We start from the raw sequence: 10,137 nt of genomic DNA on the forward strand, positions 1-10,137 counted from the left end.
TCTAGTCATTTTTAGGTGTATACAAAAAAAAAGGAAAAAAGTGTGAGGTGTGTGATTTTCACATTTACACTATTGTAGTTTCCACACATTAATATGTGCAATGTCTATAAACTCTCTTAATTAATTGTTATCATGTTTTAATATATGATTTTTCACTTTCTCCTCCACCCCTAAAAAATCACATTCTACTCTAAAGTTAATATATGATTTTTCACTTTCTCCTCCACCCCTAAAAAATCACATTCTACTCTAAAGTCAATCACAATTTTTCTCCTCCACGACTAAAAATTCACATTCTACTCTAGAAATCAATATGCAATTTTTTTCACTTTGAAAACAACTCTCATTTCTCTATAATGGTGGCCAATATGACTCTCAATACCATAAGTGAAATATTTTACACTTATTATAATTTCTAATTAATTTTGTATATTATAATTAATTTACAAATAACAACACTCTTGAAATTATAATTAAAACATAATAATTCTTGTTTTTTAAAACCATTGATACCTTAATTATTTAATCTTTTATAATTAACATGACAAATGTTTCTTTCCATACTTTTTATTATTATTCACAAGGGCCACACACATATTCAATATAAAAATCAAATTAAAGGGAAAGTGCAAGAGACGTGCCAAAAATTGACATGATTTTTGTTAACGTCCACGAGAGGAAAATAGTAAAAGGAGGTTTGGTTGGAATCATTACTTAAAATCTGACCACTTTTTGTGCTAAAAAAAAATGGATGACAGAATTTTTTTTTAATTAAATAAATGCCACGATTTTAATCCTTCACGGGACCACCATAATTTTATAGGAGAAGCCTATCGGATTTCATTTCATACCAAGTATCCAGCAAATTAGGGTTTCTTTGTTGCAAACGCCATAGAGTGCATTGCTTGTCACCTTAAAATAAAGAAAGTGACAAGATTCCAAAAATGTAGAAAGGATGAAAGGCATAATGGGTTTCTTGTTGCCACAAGGCATTGAAAAGCACCAATTTGCTAGGGTGGACAAGAAAAGGATGTTTACTGTGACTTGTTCAAAGGGGTAAAGGAATGGAGATTTTGAGTATCTGGAATTGTTGATATATTGTTGTTATGTCGACATTTTATAGTAAAGACTATTTTAATGTAAAGTGTCAATACTTTAAGCTTTTTAAAACACGTGTTCTTAATTATGAAAAATTTATAAAGACTATTTTAATGTAGTGTGTCAATATATTGATTATAATATATCAATACTTTAAGCTTTTTAAAACAATGTTCTTAATTATGAAAAATTTAATAATAATGTGAATTTATATTAGATGATACTTTCCTATATCTTCAATAGCTTGAATGAATCTAAATTATACCTTTTCTCTTTTTGAAGTTTGAAAGGAAGCCTTACTCATTTCACATTAAGAATGGTATCTTCTCTATTAAAGGTTATTTAGTTTCACACTCCTCTTCATCCCTTTATATGTTACATATGTTTGATTTAATTGAGTTAAGATTGACTTCGTAATCATAAACCAACAGGTGTGCATAATTAACTTATTTACTATTAAAATAAAAGATGAAATAAAGTAGAAAAACTAATGATAATTTGATAAGAATGGGTTTATGGAATTTTAAATTTAATATTCATGGATGTAATAACCTTTAAAACTTTATATGGAAGAGGGAACTCGATAAAGATGGTTTTTTTTTTGTTTTTTGTTTTATGTTGAAATGACTATTGGAAAAAGGAATTTTTTTTTTGCATTTATAATTTAAATCAATATATATTAATCTTATGAGATGTTAGAGTGAATTGAAATAGTTTAGGTAATATAAGATAGAAAGAACAATCATGTTATAATTAGTAATAAGTGAAGAGAGAAATTGTTTAGCCATGTAATATATCAATGATTGTCATTTATTAAAGGTAATAAGATTAATGCATCTTAGAATGTGTAGATGTCTTAGACAATTGTGCATGTAGATCAAAATCAAGATATTAATTTTTGCTTTGTGTCAAGTCATGTTTGTTGTTCAACATCAAATTCATAGCTATAACCACCACTATATCCAAGAACCCAATATTTGTTGACTTCTGATTCTATCATGTGACTATAGACTACTAGGCAATGATATTCTCTCTCTCACTTTGGGTTTTTTCTTTAAATTGGTAGAATTTAAAAATACCTTGACATATAGCATTTGATTCAAACACGAACATGAATTTTAAATTGATTATTAGGTAATTCACATGTGCTAGAATAAGTGGGATTAAAAATGCTAGATTCTTTTTTTGATTTAATTGTAACTGTGAATAAATAGATTCCAAGATACTTCATTGTCATTTCATGATCAAAATGAGTGTAAATGAATGTCTTTGTAGATAAACATAACGCCAAGTTGAAAATATTCGTGCAAAGTTAACTTGGGGCCAAAGTGTAATGGGGGGGCCGTCTACTAAATGTTCTACTTCAAATTTTACATTTAAAATGATCAATATTGCAAACATGGGTCATATAGCCAAGTTGGATCAATATCCAACAAAGTTGGATTATGATTGAAACTTTGACATATAATCCAATTGGATTGGGATTGCATGCATATAATCATAAGGATAAGCAATACGCATAGGGCTACATGCAAGCAAGGCTAGGTTTGCAAGCCCAATTATCCATAAACAATGTGTCATTTGTAGCTATATGACCACATTAACCCAAAGTTAGGAAAAAAAAAAAAACCAAGAATACATTGAGAATACGATTTTCACCATTATATTTTGCCCCCACTTTGAGGTGCAAGTGAATCTCTAACTATGAATCAAGCATCTCTAAGTACGCTCGCTCTCAAGAATACATAAGTTATATCTTGTGGACAAATATACTTGCAATCCATAAAGGATAAAGATTTACCTTCCATGTTATTTTCTTTCACATGCATTTTCCATGAATTCCTACAAGACAAGGAGAAAAGATTTGTGAGATGCTTCTAACTTGTAAGATAGATCAAATACAAAAATGAGAAGTTTAGTGGTCACACATGCCCCCTTCAATTGATGGAAAGGTGATCTTAGTCAATATATGAATAATAAATATGACAATATAAGAATTGATTGATATTAAAATGTATCATGAGATAATCATAATCATAGCCATGTGAAAAATCTATAACAAATTGTAAGCATATAAGCATATATTATCATCCAACTGTTAAAATATGGCAAGAGTACATCATAAGAACTATATTAGTGGACTAGGAAAAGAATCAAAGATAAGGTTATTGTACCTCCAACATGGACATGATAATGGCAATGTGGCTTTCAATGGCCAAAAACACCCATTAAAGTGTAATAAATGGACCTGATGTGGCATCTATGAGCACGAGCACACATCAATAAGATATATAGGATTAAGATAATGGTAATGTGGGCCTCTATAGGAAAGAAAACCCATGAAAGTACAATAAAAGGCAGAAGGCAATATCAATAGCGTGAAGCTCAATAGGGGCATGAAGCCTAATATGGTCAAGAGATTAATGATATGAGGCTCAATAATGGTGCAAATCCCCAAATGTAGCAAATATGATCATCATACAAGTGATATAGATTTGCATAATCTAATATGATCATAGAGTTCAATATGATAAGGGGAAAAAGCATGATGGTCCTAATGTAGGATCAATATGATAGTGTGTGTAACAATACATGTAATTACGGTACAATGTATAGGATCAAGATAAGATTGAAATGATATATCCATGTAGGCACAATAAATGATAGGATCAAGACGTGATATAATAATATAAGCTTAATGTAAGGGATCAATGATAATCTTTTAGAATAGATATAGCAATATAAAATCATGTGGTCAAGAGATCTAGTCGTGTAAGATTATTAAAATGCATTCTAAATGGTATGATATAATTATAATGGACTTATAAAGGTGTGTCACAATTGTTGGTGATATGAGTTATAGGTATGAACAACCTCGAAAGTCCTAAAGGCCGACAAACATACCAAACACCTAAACATAAGATGGCAACAACAAACAATAATATAATCCTAAGACTAAAATATAACAATGCAACGATCATGCTTTAAAAAGTTTACTATAACAATATGTGTACATCATAAAAGTGTGCTCTAATAATTCAAATTGTCAATATAAGCTATAGTGGTTCATAAAAATATCTTAAACTACGGCAATCCTTGTGTATCCAAATGTGATAATATCGTGTCCAAACATAATCATGTGTCTTAATTATAGAATCACCAATTGTGTACAGTGTGTAGATATAAATTATATTTGAACACACTAATTCACAATCCAGCTTTTATTTCCAAATTATATTACCAACCTTTTGTCAAATTTCCAATAGAAAAATACAACTAAATACTCCAAAGCTAAAGATGAAGGTTAGTCAATCTAACCTCAAGTGAAGGAAAAGCAAAGTACCACATTCTGAAACCAGGGTTTAAGCTCCATGAAGACTTTGTCGCCAACCGAGGGGCCCCTTGTAGTGTTTGCATGTCCTTGGGATATGTGAGTATCACTTAAAAACAAAACCTTTCCCAGGATAATAACCTTTTTCCACAAAGACCAAATATACAGATCAATTAAGCCAGGGCAAAAAATTCTGTAACTTGCAGACGAAAATACTCTCCATGTGACTCTGAAACTTCCTCTCCAAACTCCACAATCTTACCAGAATTAGGTCAAACCCTTGTGCAAGAAATTGGATCAACTTTCTTCACTACATCGCTGGCTAATGATTCAGATGCTTCTGCGTTAGCACGACTGTAAACCCTAAAATCACCGTCTTTAGAGCTGCCACCTTGCCTAAAATCACAGAAGAGGGGTTCGCTTCAGCCCCGTTAACACAGAGCTTTAGCTAGGGCTGTAACGAAGGAAGAACTACAGGAATCAGGAGTGGATTAAGTAATTTCACTCTTACAAAGGAAGCATCTGAGGAAAAATTTCTCAGAACCCTAGCTCTCCAAAAATAAAACTTGATCAATAGTAACACGGAGCATCCGTGAAGGATTTGGAGGAAATGAAACAATACAACAGAGCAGAAAGAGCACTGGAGCAAAGGAGTCGTTCGAAGCCATAGCTTAATGAATGATATGATATACTTGTCCAAGAAATTGGATTAAATTTCTTCACTACATCGCTGGCTAATGATTCAGATGCTTCTGCGTTAGCATGACTGTAAACCCTAAAATCGCCATCTTGATAGCAGCCACCTTAACTAAAGTCACAAAAGAGGGCTTCGCTTCAGCCCTGTTAACAGTAAGCTTTAGCTAGGGCTCCAACAAAGGAAGAACTACAGGAATCAGTAAAGGATTCGGTAATGGCCTCATTAGAAAAGGAAGCATCTGAGGAAGAATTTCTCAGAACCCTAGCTTTCCAAAATAAAACTTGATCAATAGTAACACAGCACCTCCGTGAAGGATTAGGAGGAAATGAAACTATACAACAGAGCAGAAAGAGCACTGGAGCAGATAAGTTGTCGGAAGCCATAGCTTAAAGAATGATATATATAAACCAACTGGATGATTGGATTGAACTGTAGAAAGAAAGGAGAAGACCCGCTGAACACGCAGGAGAAACGGATTATAAATTCGATGCTACATATATAATAGATTGATAAAAGTATTGATTATTTTAAATAATGATTAATTATAGGACGGGAATGAGAAACATAGATTTAAGAGGTGAGGATAGTATGTACAAGGGTAGTAGAGTTGGGTGGAAAATTAGGTGGGAAAGGTGGTGGTGATATTAGGGATAGGATGGAAGAAAGGGTTATGTTAGGAGTGATATATATGGGCTTTGGTTTATAATTCAAATGGTTGGTAAGGTTGTGTCAAGATTGCGGGTATTTCTTTTAGAGATCTAAATTTCAATTATCGTATGTTCGTCTTTCTCTCTGTATGGGTGGTAAAGGTCATAGAAGTGGTAACAAAAAGGAATAAGGATCGAAAGAGGATGAGGTATAAGGAAAAGAAGATGTACCATTAGAAACAAGTGTCGTCTATGCAGCCAGATAGCATGAAAAATAATATGACCAATCTCTAACTCTTTAATTGAAGGTACTATTACATTGGTTGCATAGACAATTCTATTTGAATGTGCCAAAAGGAGCACCCACTAAAGTCTCATGTAAGGTAGTAGCTAATTGTCAAGGAGACTCAACATGAATAAGTGCATCAATATGTATTTGTCCCATAAGGGAGAGGACTTGCTTAGCAATATAAGCATCATGATCACAATCTTTTTGGTATGTGTGATCCTCAACATGGTGTTTAGTATGAGAATTATTTGAAAATGTCGTATTATCATTGTAGGGGTTAGTCTTATTAATTTTATATGAGAATTGCTTTGTAAGAGAAAGATAGGGTTATAAGTAGCTTGTGACATAAATAATCCCCTAAATGATAAGACAAGCAAAGATAGAAAGAAAAAGCGATATAAACAACTCTTAGATCTCTACAACAAAACAAAAATTAGAAAATAAAACCTTATGAGGGTGTAGGATAGGAGAGGTTCAACAAAATGAAATGAAAAGAAATAATATTCTCCTAATCTAAAAGGGGGGGTTAAAATCCCATTTACATATATCCAAGGTAAATGAATAGATACCATCAATATTTAGAACTTAATCTCGATATTAGTACTAATTGGAAATGGCAAATAGATAAAATGACACTAAAATGAATAAATGCTTAAAAACAAATAAAGCAATAAATGTATTTAGCTAGAAAATTGTGATGGATGTCAAATGTTGATTCACTAATAATGTATAAATATTAGTGATTCCTAAACAAATACTTAGAAATTAATGAGTGATTTGTCTATTGTTCTAGATCACTTCTATAATTATGGATTCAATCATGCAAGTGTAAATATGATCTGACATGTGGATTCGATGTGTGCCTACAAATTCAACCTTTGATAATTTTCATGATTTCAATTTTGGTTTCCCTTAATGTTCTTTATTTATTCTCACATGGAAATTGGTTCTTACACTTGTTAGTTTGCACATGACATGAGTAATTGATTGTCTTATGTCAAACCATTTATGGATAACAATTCAACATATAAATAAAAGATCAGGGACAACACTCAAACATGCAAAATGATATAAATATTTTCCCAGTTTATGTATTCTAATAAGATGTTCTCAATAATGTGTACAAATAGTAAATGATAACTCTAGGATGCAAAGAATTGAGATATCAATGATGAACTAAAATGAACTAGGACTACACCTTTAAATACAACAATATGAGTCACAAAAAAAATGATCTCCCGCCTTGAATTGGCACTCAATATTCATAAGAATAGATTTGTCGACCCTAAATCAAAATTTGAATTTTAAAACAAAGAGGGTCATTTTTGTGATTGTGGAATTGATTGAGATCACTTTTGTGATGTTAGCTTTGATCTAGGGTAGGAAAGGGGTGAAACTAAGGACGAGGAGTGGTCTTTGGGAAAGAATGTAGCTAGTAATGTGCGTGAATGCATACCCAACTAAAAACATGTGTTATTTGTACACTTAATATTGCATGACCACATTGATTAAGATGGGCCCAAAACGTAGTAGAAAATGACATGTGTATGCAACTTTTAGATCATTATACTTTTAATATTATTTATTAATATCAATCGCATAAATAAATTATCATCATAGCCTACTATATTTAATCTTAAATGGAAATTATCAAGCACCAAGAAATTTTTTTACAACTAGATATACTCATAGGTCCTGTGGACCAACTTCGCCCAAATGAGACTAAATTATATTTTAGCTAATTTTATGATGAAAAAGTTTTCTAGCTTTTACAATTGAGTTTTTTTTATTTTTTTAATAATTTAGATATAATTATGTGATTTTTTGTGTTTCATTGCCTTATGTTAATTTTCAATGAAAATGTCAATTTAGAAATTACAAGCTTAAAAAAATTATTGTAGCACAGTGTGACAAAGCTAAGTTAATTTGTCGACACATATTATGATTAGAATAAGTTAGTTCATTCATACATGGTGTGACCAAGAGACCTAGGTTCAAGTCGATTATTAACAAAATGATTATTATAGATTTTTAATTGTTTTAAAACATAAGTGGTATTATCCTTATTAGGAATTGATTCCATGTTAATCTTATCTTTATACTTGTTAAAAGGAATATTTTGTGCAAATGGGAACTATGTTAGGCATATCAATTTTATTGTATATCAACAATATATGTGATATAGAAAAGGCTTACAAAGCATTACTTTAATTACTATAAGATTTACAAATTGAAACCATCCATGATGTTGAACCATTACATGCCCACATTATAAATGGTTGGTGATAAATCTTTGTGGTAGTAATTTGATGATGGTTGTAAACACATGCAAAGATCCATCTAATTTCCACATACAAACTATGTCTTAGTTCATGCAAATTGATAAATTGGCAAATGCAATGATAAAATGTAACTAAAGTGGTGATTAATTATAGGAGGATAAAAATAGTAAATCCTCAAAAAATAATTCATGTTTTTTTATATCAAGTTTTTCAAATTGAACTATAATCTCCAAATTAAAGATAAAATCCAACTATTTTTATTAGTCTTTGTTAATTTTTTATCAGGAGTTTGTGGTGAATGAGTGGTCCTATTTAGAGATTCAAATATCATAGTAACATTTGTAGTACTTACATTATACATGATGGCTAAATAGAGAAAGCCTTGTGGAAAGGAATGCCAATAATATTTGAGAATAAATTATTTATAGGGAATTGTCTTATAATTCAAAGTGGTATATGTTAATGTAGAGAGACATTTTCCAACTACTTTATATGTTGTTAGGATAAATAGTATTGTGGCCACTCTATTTTTATTTTTTAAATCACTTTAATTTTTTAATAGTTAGAAACTAAACTTATTTTTTCTTCTCTATAATTCATAATTAATTGATTTATTTATATACTTTAAGAATTATAATTAATCATAAACTAAAAAAGACAATAAATAATAGAAATAAAAAACAACATGACTTGTATATTTATTGTTGGAAACCAATAATACTGAGACTGAGGGGGGGTGAATCAGTGTTATACCGGAATAGAAGATTTTAGCCTGAACAAAATATACATGCACCAACCAGTATATCGGTATAAACAGAATTGAAAGAAGTAATGCAACCAATAAGCCAAACACATAAATGAGAACCATAACACACAGATTTATACGTGGAAAACCTCAATGAGGAAAACCCACAGTGGGATTTGTGACCCACAATATTAATTCACTGGCCATATGAAGAGATATTACAATATATGATGGGCCTGCACTTGCAGGAAGGCTTACATCCTAGAGCACACTGCTCATCACAATAGGAGTCTCACTGACTACATAACAATCCAGACAATAATCTGGAGAAGTATGAACTGCTTAGTATAGCATCTCCAATGCCAGAATATAGTTTTGGTTTAAGCTCTGTCTGTTCCGATCAAAACCCTAAACCTCGATACCGGAATAACCCTTGTACAATGAATTCCTCACATACATAGTCTCTCTAATATATTTCACATTACATTACATTCATATATATCCATTCCACATGTATATCTCTAATTCCCCATTCTTGCAAAATGATCTAATCAATCTCCCCTATATACCCTATACAAATTTATGCCTTATGTCAGCTTACAAGGATATATACAATATCATATTTATATGTCATCCATAGCATAAATGAATAAGCATTAAAACAAGTTGCCAATGTCAGATCCAAGATGTGTCGACCTCCAATACCGATGACCTTTACTATACCATGTTGGCCTACATTGTCGATGACCAAAGAAATCTTCTATCCTACTGGTGTCGATGTCAGTGTCGATGTAGAGTCTGTGAAGTTCCTGTCGGTACTCTATATGAATTCAAAACCCAAAATCATGTTGCCATCATTGAAAACATAATGAAACCAACCTAGTAGAGTGTCAATTGCCAACGATCTCTCCCTTTGGCATTGATGGCAACACTCATGTGAAAAATGGTCATGGTTTCAACTGTCGGTTTCATCCTGCCCTGCTCCCCCTGAGGTGAATATGCAAAATGCTCCAATACCCCAAAAAAATTGTAAATCCCCCTAATGTAT

The 10,137-nt window shown here is 31.5% G+C and overlaps 1 long non-coding RNA gene across 1 annotated transcript; it reads right to left on the reverse strand.

The window, feature by feature from the left end:
- Positions 1–2,399: 2,399 nt before the first annotated feature.
- On the reverse strand, positions 2,400–5,587 carry LOC131062812 (uncharacterized). Its single transcript, XR_009110963.1, has 2 exons — positions 4,417–5,587; positions 2,400–2,940 (listed from the first exon to the last, which is right to left on the reverse strand). It is a non-coding gene; the product is annotated as an uncharacterized LOC131062812 (long non-coding RNA).
- Between the last annotated feature and the right edge of the window lie 4,550 nt (positions 5,588–10,137).

This window comes from Cryptomeria japonica, chromosome 9 (genome assembly GCF_030272615.1).
Source record: "Cryptomeria japonica chromosome 9, Sugi_1.0, whole genome shotgun sequence".
NCBI lineage: Eukaryota > Viridiplantae > Streptophyta > Pinopsida > Cupressales > Cupressaceae > Cryptomeria > Cryptomeria japonica.